Source organism: Oncorhynchus mykiss, chromosome 18, assembly GCF_057628025.1.
Source record: "Oncorhynchus mykiss isolate SJ-2025 chromosome 18, ASM5762802v1, whole genome shotgun sequence".
NCBI lineage: Eukaryota > Metazoa > Chordata > Actinopteri > Salmoniformes > Salmonidae > Oncorhynchus > Oncorhynchus mykiss.
This window is the reverse complement of record NC_143039.1, coordinates 83049499-83063231: the sequence shown is the minus strand read 5'-3', so window position 1 is coordinate 83063231 and position 13733 is coordinate 83049499.

Below are 13733 nucleotides of genomic sequence, written 5' to 3'. Positions count from 1 at the left end.
AACAGCAAACCCAGCCAAAAGGCGTAGCTCTCACCAATCCAGTGGAGAGATAGGACGTGGACACCCCAGAGGACGGTCCCCCACACAGGACCAGAGGGCCCCAAAACCAAACCACCTTTACGAACACTAAAGACGCTGCAGGAAAATCCCAAAACACCATAAACTTCCTACAACCCAACAATAGCTATCGATTTGTGGACCCTGACCCCGTGCTCTGTCCCCCTCCAGAAACCCCACGGACCGGATCAACCCACCTGCTCCATCCAGCAGCAAAACACAGCGAAAGGCGAAGCCCTCACTGATCCAGTACCGCAGGGTTAATGCCTCCACAGGTGGAACAATACCACAGCAAAATATAAGAAACCGTTTGGAACACCAGACCCTAACCACTACCTCTCTGAAAAAAACGGGACAACCTGGTCTCACCAACCCAAGACCCACAAGAACCAATGTTAAAGGAACTCTCCCTAGATAGAGGCCCAACCCTACCACACCCGATGGCCCACTTCCACCATACAACTCACCAAGCTACCGGGTGGTGACCCACATCCAGAAGAGACTACGGCCAAAATAACTACTCCCTCTTCACACACCGATCCTGGCCTCCCAAAGACCACAACAAAGGAACCAAAGAATCTCACCGGGACCCACGGACCAAGGATGGACCTCCCAAACCCCTCGAGGACCAACACCACTTCCCACGGGAACCGATGTCAAAATAACTCTCCCTAGAAGCGGATCAACCCCACCATACCTGATGGCCTACCCCCACCATACAACTCACCCAGCTTCCGAGTGGCTACTCGCATCCCCCCAAAAAATGATGTCTCAAATCCAAAAAACTACTCCCTCTCCACACCCCCATCCTGGCATTCAGAAGGAACAAAAATCTTAAGGATTCCTTAATCAACAGCCACTTCCAAAAATAACAACCACAACGAAGAATTCAAAAAATAAAACCGAGACTCACGGACCTAGGATGGACCCCCCTAAAAAAAACCCTTCAGGACCAACACCACTACCACGGGCTGGACCACCACTGAGGCTTCCAGTACAGCGGAGGAACATCTGGACATACACTGCACCTGCACCTTACACACCCCACATCCCATACAAAAGACAGGGGGTCATTAAGACCACAAAAACAGACTTCCAATAGCACCATAGAGTTACCATGACCATGGACTCTCAATATAAACTTTCCTATAGCTACTTTACTAGCACCATAGAGTTACCATGACCATGGACTCTCAATATACTTTCCTTGAGCCACTTTTACTAAACACTATAGAGTTACCGTGACCACGGACTCTCAAAAAAAAAAAAAAAAAAAAAAAAAAAAAATAATAAAAAAAATTAAAAAATTAAAAAAATAATTATATCTATATGATTTTTTCTTTTTTCTTTTTTTGTTTCTGGAAGTAGGGGTTACCATGACCATGGACCCTTGACAGAAAGAAACAATAAAATAGAACACAAATAGACCAAATTTAAACAAAAAACCTTCACCAACCTACCACTCTTCTAAAATATTTTTTGGAGACACCCACCAGCACCCCCAACGGACGAGAACCTTTTTTCTCCAACTACTCTGGGGACCCCGACCTTGGCGACTCCCCCGCAGCGATTACGCCCTAAGCAATTAGGCCCTTCCATACACCAAGCAAGAAGACAGGAGGATATGGATAGACCGGACTCCTTCGGGACCTCTCGGGGTTCTGTTGGCAGACCAATCGGCTCAACCTTCCTAGCCCCATTACATACGGGAGAGTCACGTAACGCGCTGAACGACTATCTACCCCAGTTTAGAATTGGATTGGCAGTATGTTCAGTAGCGCGTGGGTGGTCCTAGCGGGCTGGGGCAGTTAAATCTTCCAAAACAGGGGCTTTGGGTGAGGCGCTGCGGCTGGAGGACTCGCATTGGCCGTGTAATCCCTGGGGTGCCCAGATAATGTCTGGCGGAGAATTGGATCCCACGGAATAATTCCCCTGGGGGGATCCCTTACCCCGCCGTACTTAGCCTGGACAACCAATCCACTTGTTTGACCTGGACTACGAACAAATTCACTGTCTAGGGAGGATATACCTCTGGAGACGTTACGATCCTGGAAGGGAGTAACTTCACTGGTCACTATCACCCAAAACCACTGAATCACTTACGACTGAGATGGTGGGGATGGAAACACCCAATTAACTTCTACTACTGCCGGACGTTTCATACGTAAGCCAGAGAAGGTTTGCCGGTTCCTAAACCCTCCATACACCTACCGAAACACAGGACGAAACTCCAAGGGTAGTTTAAAGACTGACCACTTGACAGGGACACATGGCAACCGACTGAGGTCCGGACCTGCACAAGGTACGCAACTCGATGGTTTTGCCTGATCCTACGCCGAGTATACCCATACAGACCAGCTGGATTTGACTAGACATGGGTTAATTTGGAATTAGGATCCTGGAAGGGAATAACTCCTAATTACACACATGATTGAAAACATCCAGGACCAAAGACTGACGAACACTGAAGTAAATACATAGACAACATGGAGCTAAAAAAAGAAGGATCCGAAAGAGAGTAAACTCCTAAGTTGCACTATGCTTTCCACTTCCGTTGACATAGCGGACCAAGACATCATTACCATACCACTCGACATGGACACATGGCAACCAACCGAGGACCGGACCTGCATAAGGTACGCAACTCAAGGGTTTTGCCTGATCCTAAGTTGAGTTGACAGACTTACCTAAACCTAAACCATTCTGAAATACTATACCTAGCCTTAACCCTAAACCTAACTCTAACCTTAACCACTCTAAAAAACCCTTACCTAACCCTAACCCTAAACCCTAACCCTAACCTTAACCCTAACCCTTACCTAAACCTAACCTTAACCATTCTAAAAAACTATACCTTACCCTAACCTTAACCCTAACCTTAACCACTCTTAAAACTATACCTAAACCTAAAACCTACTGACAGACAGTCTTTTAACCCAACCAACGGGTTAATCTACAAGTGGGCAACCATGGGGCCTACTACTTTGGCCGGCCGCGCCCGGACCCACCCGGACCGCGCGCACATGTGTGGAGTGCACACCCCTCCCTTCCCCCCCTTCGGCTTCCACGTGTCAGAGATGGAAGTGGATCAACCGACTCAAAACTAGACAACCAAACACTTGCCAGTCACCGCTGCATTGCCTGACGGGGGGTCTGGACGCAGCAAGCCAAGGAAATTTTTATCCCTTTCAATTAACCGGGATCATCCCAAATCAGGCCTTTTCTAGGGGTGTTGATTCTACACCCAGTATACCTCTCTGTGAAATGGTTTGATGGTGAACAGGTTAAAAATAATCATTAGATTTAATACAACCTAAAATAGCTCTTACAAACCTCTGAAGGACATCACTCCTGAGACCTCCACCAACACACACTTCTACTCCTGAGAAACAACTAGAACAATGAAGAAATCAAGACCCACCTACTCCAAGCCTTCTCAACCAAGATTTTTTCATCAAAAGACCAAGAACTCATCAAAAGACCAAGAACTCTACAACCAGCCCCTGACCTTCAGATATACATCACCTCCTCTATTTTTTTTCAACTAAGAGGCAACATCCACCCTTCTTTTTTCACCAAAGAACAAAACATTATCACCCCGACACAGTGGAAACAGACTCCTACCCTCCCACAGAAACCCTGACGAACGTATTTCCAACTTAGGAGCAAAAAGAAACAAAATTATAAAATAGGTCCACCCCACTCACACCTCTGCACCGTACACAAACAAACCAAAAACCCAGGTAAGACCCCCACCCATAGGAGACCCACCCACACTACAAGCCTCAACCAGGAATGCCTGTCAACTGTACATCACAGGTACATACATGGGACAACCAAAAAGGAACCACCTAAAAAACCACCCATCTGGATCAAAAACCTCTCTCACACAAGTAAACACCCATATTCAACACTGGACCCCCCCCCCCCCCCCCCCAGGGAAGTATCCCCCACAGGACAGGTTGCATCAACTCCGGAAGACACACATCACTGGAAACAGCATAAAAAGTTTTTTCGGACCCGTACATCCCATACTCCAAGTGGACTTGAACACAGCAAAACGGCCAAATCTACCGCATATCCGGGAACCCAAGTGGACAGGAACGCGATCAAAGCTAAAACTCCGCTAAATAGGCACCAACTAAAAAGATATAAACAACACCATTCTCGATCCGAGGAAAAAGGAACACCCCCCTAGTAACACTACCTGCAACTATCCCTCAATTAAGAAACAAAGTTCAAGCCCTCTAATACCACAAAAAGACCAAAGAACCACGGCTACTACTCTTCCCTGCACATCGCACCTTATTACATATGAGTAAACGTGACTCCACAAAAATCGGAGGAAAAAATAACTCAACCACATTCAAAGACCTATAACCAGACCTATGGGTCACCTAGAACCCCAACTAAAAATTCTACAGGAACCCACAGATGTCCACTCTATCCTCTACCTTTCCTGGACCCACAGAAGCTCACCTTCGGGTATTTCCAACCCCAAACCCCCTACCGGAGCAGACCGCTCCCAACGCTAACACACAAGTTAATGGTGACACAAAGGTCAAACACACACTTTTTACAGGAGGATCTATCATACTTCTACAAATCACAGGAACTCCACGTATGGCTCCTCTTGACCCCTAGGACTTCTAGTCTTACTTAAAATTCACCTGGCACCTCTCGGACACCCACAACCCAAACAGCACCCCAAAAGCAAAGTGTCTACTTCTCCTATACAAATTCCCCATTGGAATCAACGACGGAGGCCTTTCCATCATATAACAGACTACTAGACGCCTCTCCCCAAAAGCCAAGCGATCTCATTGGACAAGCCACGGTCGTTTCTCTCACATGAACACCGCATGCACACCTCATGCGCCAATCGGATTCGACACCTGGCAAAACCACACCCCCCTCATTTCCTATAAAAGAGGAGCTTCCCTCAGCCTCAGTACCACTCTGCCTGAACATCTTTTGAAGACACTTCACCTGGAGAAGACACAAGCTGGACCTCTACCAAAGAACTGCACCCAAGATGACTACTCCAACTGAAAGACCAGACCCCAGCTCCATGCTACACCATGGATACACCTCACCTGGACCAAGCCACCAGCTGGTACTCCACACTCCCCACGAATATCCTTCTACTCCCTTTGGAACAAAAGGCCCCTAAATAGCTTCATGCTACACCCTGAATCTGGACCACTCCGAGCCGCTTTTAAATCCTTGCGATTCCTCCCCTAATCTAGGTACTCCTACATCACGGAACCCACCTCCCAGAGAATCAACGCCCTTTTTTGGCCTTTTTTCAACGGACCTTCATAGACCTCCAAGACCGTCGAGCCTCAACTACACATATACCCACACACACACCCCATTTTCCCTGGTCCAAAATACGGCCTTTTTTACCGTACTACGACCAAGTGCACCTATTTTTGCACCTTTCTTTTCTCCTCCCTGCCACCTGATGAAGCCGAGCAAGGCAGAAACGCGTCGTGGCTGGGCTACCCCTAGATCCGCTGTGATGCTGTAAGGAAGGCAGATTCCACACGGACTTCGGGGGTATCTCCTTTTGGCTACCTATTTTCATTTGTACTTTTCTCTTACCCTTATTTTGAGTTTTACACAGGGACACACTACAACGGATGATCTACGAGACAACAAGGACCCCGGGCACTCTGATGGCAACCCAGACCCCCTACTCCACCTACAAACCGGGCCCAAAAAATTTCGACGGGGCATAGATAATCACTTAGACCCTCTACACCTTTTAAGAAGAGACGCTCAGAGGGGCCAGCCGAAAAAAGTTTCGACTGGCAACCTAGTCTCATTGTAGGAACGTCGACTTCGCCTAACATAACGTCTTTTTTTCAGGCTTCAACAAATGGCACAACAGGCTCCCACCACTACAACCCCGACCACACAGGACAACCCGGCCTCACAAACCCAAGACCAACCGGAACCGAGAACAAAGAAACCCTTCTAAAAAAGCGGCCAAACCCCCACCATACCAGAGGACCCAGAGACCCGGTCATACCCTCATAAGGTTGACATAGGGAAGGGCTCCTTTTGGGCAACACAAACCCTCCTAACCTTCCCCCACATCATACCCTGACCAGGGTGATTGAGGGAACGGAGCAGAGGCAGAGTGTTAAGGTGGCCTCTGCATTTTCATCTCCATCCCATACCCAGACCTGGGTGGTATGGAATGATAATCAGCAGGAACAGGTTATAACTCCACAACCGTCTATCTCCACATACTCTTCCCAGTCAACACCATCATTCATGGGATTGCTGGACAGAACCATTGGATGACATCCCCAGCAGGCAACCAAACCCACAGCCAATCCAACATGATGGGAATCCAGGACCTTCTAGACACCTAGCCCCTCGAGAAGGACATGCCTCAAACCTACCAAACAGGTCACCTCTTCAAACAGAATACCACCACCGCTCACCACACCATAGGATGGAGAGATAGGACGTGGACACCCCAGAGGACGGTCCCCCACATAGGACCAGAGGGCACCAGTACCGAACCACCTTTATGAGCACTTAGACTCTGCGGGGAACTCAAAGAACACCAACTTCCTTCACCACAACAGAAGCTATCCATTCCTGGACCCTGACTCCGTGCTTTGTCCCCCTCCAGAAACTCCACGGACCGGATTAACCCACCCACTCCATCAAAACAGCAAACCCAGCCAAAAGGCGTAGCTCTCACCAATCCAGTGGAGAGATAGGACGTGGACACCCCAGAGGACGGTCCCCCACACAGGACCAGAGGGCCCCAAAACCAAACCACCTTTACGAACACTAAAGACGCTGCAGGAAAATCCCAAAACACCATAAACTTCCTACAACCCAACAATAGCTATCGATTTGTGGACCCTGACCCCGTGCTCTGTCCCCCTCCAGAAACCCCACGGACCGGATCAACCCACCTGCTCCATCCAGCAGCAAAACACAGCGAAAGGCGAAGCCCTCACTGATCCAGTACCGCAGGGTTAATGCCTCCACAGGTGGAACAATACCACAGCAAAATATAAGAAACCGTTTGGAACACCAGACCCTAACCACTACCTCTCTGAAAAAAACGGGACAACCTGGTCTCACCAACCCAAGACCCACAAGAACCAATGTTAAAGGAACTCTCCCTAGATAGAGGCCCAACCCTACCACACCCGATGGCCCACTTCCACCATACAACTCACCAAGCTACCGGGTGGTGACCCACATCCAGAAGAGACTACGGCCAAAATAACTACTCCCTCTTCACACACCGATCCTGGCCTCCCAAAGACCACAACAAAGGAACCAAAGAATCTCACCGGGACCCACGGACCAAGGATGGACCTCCCAAACCCCTCGAGGACCAACACCACTTCCCACGGGAACCGATGTCAAAATAACTCTCCCTAGAAGCGGATCAACCCCACCATACCTGATGGCCTACCCCCACCATACAACTCACCCAGCTTCCGAGTGGCTACTCGCATCCCCCCAAAAAATGATGTCTCAAATCCAAAAAACTACTCCCTCTCCACACCCCCATCCTGGCATTCAGAAGGAACAAAAATCTTAAGGATTCCTTAATCAACAGCCACTTCCAAAAATAACAACCACAACGAAGAATTCAAAAAATAAAACCGAGACTCACGGACCTAGGATGGACCCCCCTAAAAAAAACCCTTCAGGACCAACACCACTACCACGGGCTGGACCACCACTGAGGCTTCCAGTACAGCGGAGGAACATCTGGACATACACTGCACCTGCACCTTACACACCCCACATCCCATACAAAAGACAGGGGGTCATTAAGACCACAAAAACAGACTTCCAATAGCACCATAGAGTTACCATGACCATGGACTCTCAATATAAACTTTCCTATAGCTACTTTACTAGCACCATAGAGTTACCATGACCATGGACTCTCAATATACTTTCCTTGAGCCACTTTTACTAAACACTATAGAGTTACCGTGACCACGGACTCTCAAAAAAAAAAAAAAAAAAAAAAAAAAAAAAAAAAAAAAAAAAAAAAAAAAAAATAAAAAATAGTAAAAAAAATTAAAAAATTAAAAAAATAATTATATCTATATGATTTTTTCTTTTTTCTTTTTTTGTTTCTGGAAGTAGGGGTTACCATGACCATGGACCCTTGACAGAAAGAAACAATAAAATAGAACACAAATAGACCAAATTTAAACAAAAAACCTTCACCAACCTACCACTCTTCTAAAATATTTTTTGGAGACACCCACCAGCACCCCCAACGGACGAGAACCTTTTTTCTCCAACTACTCTGGGGACCCCGACCTTGGCGACTCCCCCGCAGCGATTACGCCCTAAGCAATTAGGCCCTTCCATACACCAAGCAAGAAGACAGGAGGATATGGATAGACCGGACTCCTTCGGGACCTCTCGGGGTTCTGTTGGCAGACCAATCGGCTCAACCTTCCTAGCCCCATTACATACGGGAGAGTCACGTAACGCGCTGAACGACTATCTACCCCAGTTTAGAATTGGATTGGCAGTATGTTCAGTAGCGCGTGGGTGGTCCTAGCGGGCTGGGGCAGTTAAATCTTCCAAAACAGGGGCTTTGGGTGAGGCGCTGCGGCTGGAGGACTCGCATTGGCCGTGTAATCCCTGGGGTGCCCAGATAATGTCTGGCGGAGAATTGGATCCCACGGAATAATTCCCCTGGGGGGATCCCTTACCCCGCCGTACTTAGCCTGGACAACCAATCCACTTGTTTGACCTGGACTACGAACAAATTCACTGTCTAGGGAGGATATACCTCTGGAGACGTTACGATCCTGGAAGGGAGTAACTTCACTGGTCACTATCACCCAAAACCACTGAATCACTTACGACTGAGATGGTGGGGATGGAAACACCCAATTAACTTCTACTACTGCCGGACGTTTCATACGTAAGCCAGAGAAGGTTTGCCGGTTCCTAAACCCTCCATACACCTACCGAAACACAGGACGAAACTCCAAGGGTAGTTTAAAGACTGACCACTTGACAGGGACACATGGCAACCGACTGAGGTCCGGACCTGCACAAGGTACGCAACTCGATGGTTTTGCCTGATCCTACGCCGAGTATACCCATACAGACCAGCTGGATTTGACTAGACATGGGTTAATTTGGAATTAGGATCCTGGAAGGGAATAACTCCTAATTACACACATGATTGAAAACATCCAGGACCAAAGACTGACGAACACTGAAGTAAATACATAGACAACATGGAGCTAAAAAAAGAAGGATCCGAAAGAGAGTAAACTCCTAAGTTGCACTATGCTTTCCACTTCCGTTGACATAGCGGACCAAGACATCATTACCATACCACTCGACATGGACACATGGCAACCAACCGAGGACCGGACCTGCATAAGGTACGCAACTCAAGGGTTTTGCCTGATCCTAAGTTGAGTTGACAGACTTACCTAAACCTAAACCATTCTGAAATACTATACCTAGCCTTAACCCTAAACCTAACTCTAACCTTAACCACTCTAAAAAACCCTTACCTAACCCTAACCCTAAACCCTAACCCTAACCTTAACCCTAACCCTTACCTAAACCTAACCTTAACCATTCTAAAAAACTATACCTTACCCTAACCTTAACCCTAACCTTAACCACTCTTAAAACTATACCTAAACCTAAAACCTACTGACAGACAGTCTTTTAACCCAACCAACGGGTTAATCTACAAGTGGGCAACCATGGGGCCTACTACTTTGGCCGGCCGCGCCCGGACCCACCCGGACCGCGCGCACATGTGTGGAGTGCACACCCCTCCCTTCCCCCCCTTCGGCTTCCACGTGTCAGAGATGGAAGTGGATCAACCGACTCAAAACTAGACAACCAAACACTTGCCAGTCACCGCTGCATTGCCTGACGGGGGGTCTGGACGCAGCAAGCCAAGGAAATTTTTATCCCTTTCAATTAACCGGGATCATCCCAAATCAGGCCTTTTCTAGGGGTGTTGATTCTACACCCAGTATACCTCTCTGTGAAATGGTTTGATGGTGAACAGGTTAAAAATAATCATTAGATTTAATACAACCTAAAATAGCTCTTACAAACCTCTGAAGGACATCACTCCTGAGACCTCCACCAACACACACTTCTACTCCTGAGAAACAACTAGAACAATGAAGAAATCAAGACCCACCTACTCCAAGCCTTCTCAACCAAGATTTTTTCATCAAAAGACCAAGAACTCATCAAAAGACCAAGAACTCTACAACCAGCCCCTGACCTTCAGATATACATCACCTCCTCTATTTTTTTTCAACTAAGAGGCAACATCCACCCTTCTTTTTTCACCAAAGAACAAAACATTATCACCCCGACACAGTGGAAACAGACTCCTACCCTCCCACAGAAACCCTGACGAACGTATTTCCAACTTAGGAGCAAAAAGAAACAAAATTATAAAATAGGTCCACCCCACTCACACCTCTGCACCGTACACAAACAAACCAAAAACCCAGGTAAGACCCCCACCCATAGGAGACCCACCCACACTACAAGCCTCAACCAGGAATGCCTGTCAACTGTACATCACAGGTACATACATGGGACAACCAAAAAGGAACCACCTAAAAAACCACCCATCTGGATCAAAAACCTCTCTCACACAAGTAAACACCCATATTCAACACTGGACCCCCCCCCCCCCCCCCCCCAGGGAAGTATCCCCCACAGGACAGGTTGCATCAACTCCGGAAGACACACATCACTGGAAACAGCATAAAAAGTTTTTTCGGACCCGTACATCCCATACTCCAAGTGGACTTGAACACAGCAAAACGGCCAAATCTACCGCATATCCGGGAACCCAAGTGGACAGGAACGCGATCAAAGCTAAAACTCCGCTAAATAGGCACCAACTAAAAAGATATAAACAACACCATTCTCGATCCGAGGAAAAAGGAACACCCCCCTAGTAACACTACCTGCAACTATCCCTCAATTAAGAAACAAAGTTCAAGCCCTCTAATACCACAAAAAGACCAAAGAACCACGGCTACTACTCTTCCCTGCACATCGCACCTTATTACATATGAGTAAACGTGACTCCACAAAAATCGGAGGAAAAAATAACTCAACCACATTCAAAGACCTATAACCAGACCTATGGGTCACCTAGAACCCCAACTAAAAATTCTACAGGAACCCACAGATGTCCACTCTATCCTCTACCTTTCCTGGACCCACAGAAGCTCACCTTCGGGTATTTCCAACCCCAAACCCCCTACCGGAGCAGACCGCTCCCAACGCTAACACACAAGTTAATGGTGACACAAAGGTCAAACACACACTTTTTACAGGAGGATCTATCATACTTCTACAAATCACAGGAACTCCACGTATGGCTCCTCTTGACCCCTAGGACTTCTAGTCTTACTTAAAATTCACCTGGCACCTCTCGGACACCCACAACCCAAACAGCACCCCAAAAGCAAAGTGTCTACTTCTCCTATACAAATTCCCCATTGGAATCAACGACGGAGGCCTTTCCATCATATAACAGACTACTAGACGCCTCTCCCCAAAAGCCAAGCGATCTCATTGGACAAGCCACGGTCGTTTCTCTCACATGAACACCGCATGCACACCTCATGCGCCAATCGGATTCGACACCTGGCAAAACCACACCCCCCTCATTTCCTATAAAAGAGGAGCTTCCCTCAGCCTCAGTACCACTCTGCCTGAACATCTTTTGAAGACACTTCACCTGGAGAAGACACAAGCTGGACCTCTACCAAAGAACTGCACCCAAGATGACTACTCCAACTGAAAGACCAGACCCCAGCTCCATGCTACACCATGGATACACCTCACCTGGACCAAGCCACCAGCTGGTACTCCACACTCCCCACGAATATCCTTCTACTCCCTTTGGAACAAAAGGCCCCTAAATAGCTTCATGCTACACCCTGAATCTGGACCACTCCGAGCCGCTTTTAAATCCTTGCGATTCCTCCCCTAATCTAGGTACTCCTACATCACGGAACCCACCTCCCAGAGAATCAACGCCCTTTTTTGGCCTTTTTTCAACGGACCTTCATAGACCTCCAAGACCGTCGAGCCTCAACTACACATATACCCACACACACACCCCATTTTCCCTGGTCCAAAATACGGCCTTTTTTACCGTACTACGACCAAGTGCACCTATTTTTGCACCTTTCTTTTCTCCTCCCTGCCACCTGATGAAGCCGAGCAAGGCAGAAACGCGTCGTGGCTGGGCTACCCCTAGATCCGCTGTGATGCTGTAAGGAAGGCAGATTCCACACGGACTTCGGGGGTATCTCCTTTTGGCTACCTATTTTCATTTGTACTTTTCTCTTACCCTTATTTTGAGTTTTACACAGGGACACACTACAACGGATGATCTACGAGACAACAAGGACCCCGGGCACTCTGATGGCAACCCAGACCCCCTACTCCACCTACAAACCGGGCCCAAAAAATTTCGACGGGGCATAGATAATCACTTAGACCCTCTACACCTTTTAAGAAGAGACGCTCAGAGGGGCCAGCCGAAAAAAGTTTCGACTGGCAACCTAGTCTCATTGTAGGAACGTCGACTTCGCCTAACATAACGTCTTTTTTTCAGGCTTCAACAAATGGCACAACAGGCTCCCACCACTACAACCCCGACCACACAGGACAACCCGGCCTCACAAACCCAAGACCAACCGGAACCGAGAACAAAGAAACCCTTCTAAAAAAGCGGCCAAACCCCCACCATACCAGAGGACCCAGAGACCCGGTCATACCCTCATAAGGTTGACATAGGGAAGGGCTCCTTTTGGGCAACACAAACCCTCCTAACCTTCCCCCACATCATACCCTGACCAGGGTGATTGAGGGAACGGAGCAGAGGCAGAGTGTTAAGGTGGCCTCTGCATTTTCATCTCCATCCCATACCCAGACCTGGGTGGTATGGAATGATAATCAGCAGGAACAGGTTATAACTCCACAACCGTCTATCTCCACATACTCTTCCCAGTCAACACCATCATTCATGGGATTGCTGGACAGAACCATTGGATGACATCCCCAGCAGGCAACCAAACCCACAGCCAATCCAACATGATGGGAATCCAGGACCTTCTAGACACCTAGCCCCTCGAGAAGGACATGCCTCAAACCTACCAAACAGGTCACCTCTTCAAACAGAATACCACCACCGCTCACCACACCATAGGATGGAGAGATAGGACGTGGACACCCCAGAGGACGGTCCCCCACATAGGACCAGAGGGCACCAGTACCGAACCACCTTTATGAGCACTTAGACTCTGCGGGGAACTCAAAGAACACCAACTTCCTTCACCACAACAGAAGCTATCCATTCCTGGACCCTGACTCCGTGCTTTGTCCCCCTCCAGAAACTCCACGGACCGGATTAACCCACCCACTCCATCAAAACAGCAAACCCAGCCAAAAGGCGTAGCTCTCACCAATCCAGTGGAGAGATAGGACGTGGACACCCCAGAGGACGGTCCCCCACACAGGACCAGAGGGCCCCAAAACCAAACCACCTTTACGAACACTAAAGACGCTGCAGGAAAATCCAAAAACACCATAAAACTTCCTACAACCCAACAATAGCTATCGATTTGTGGACCCTGACC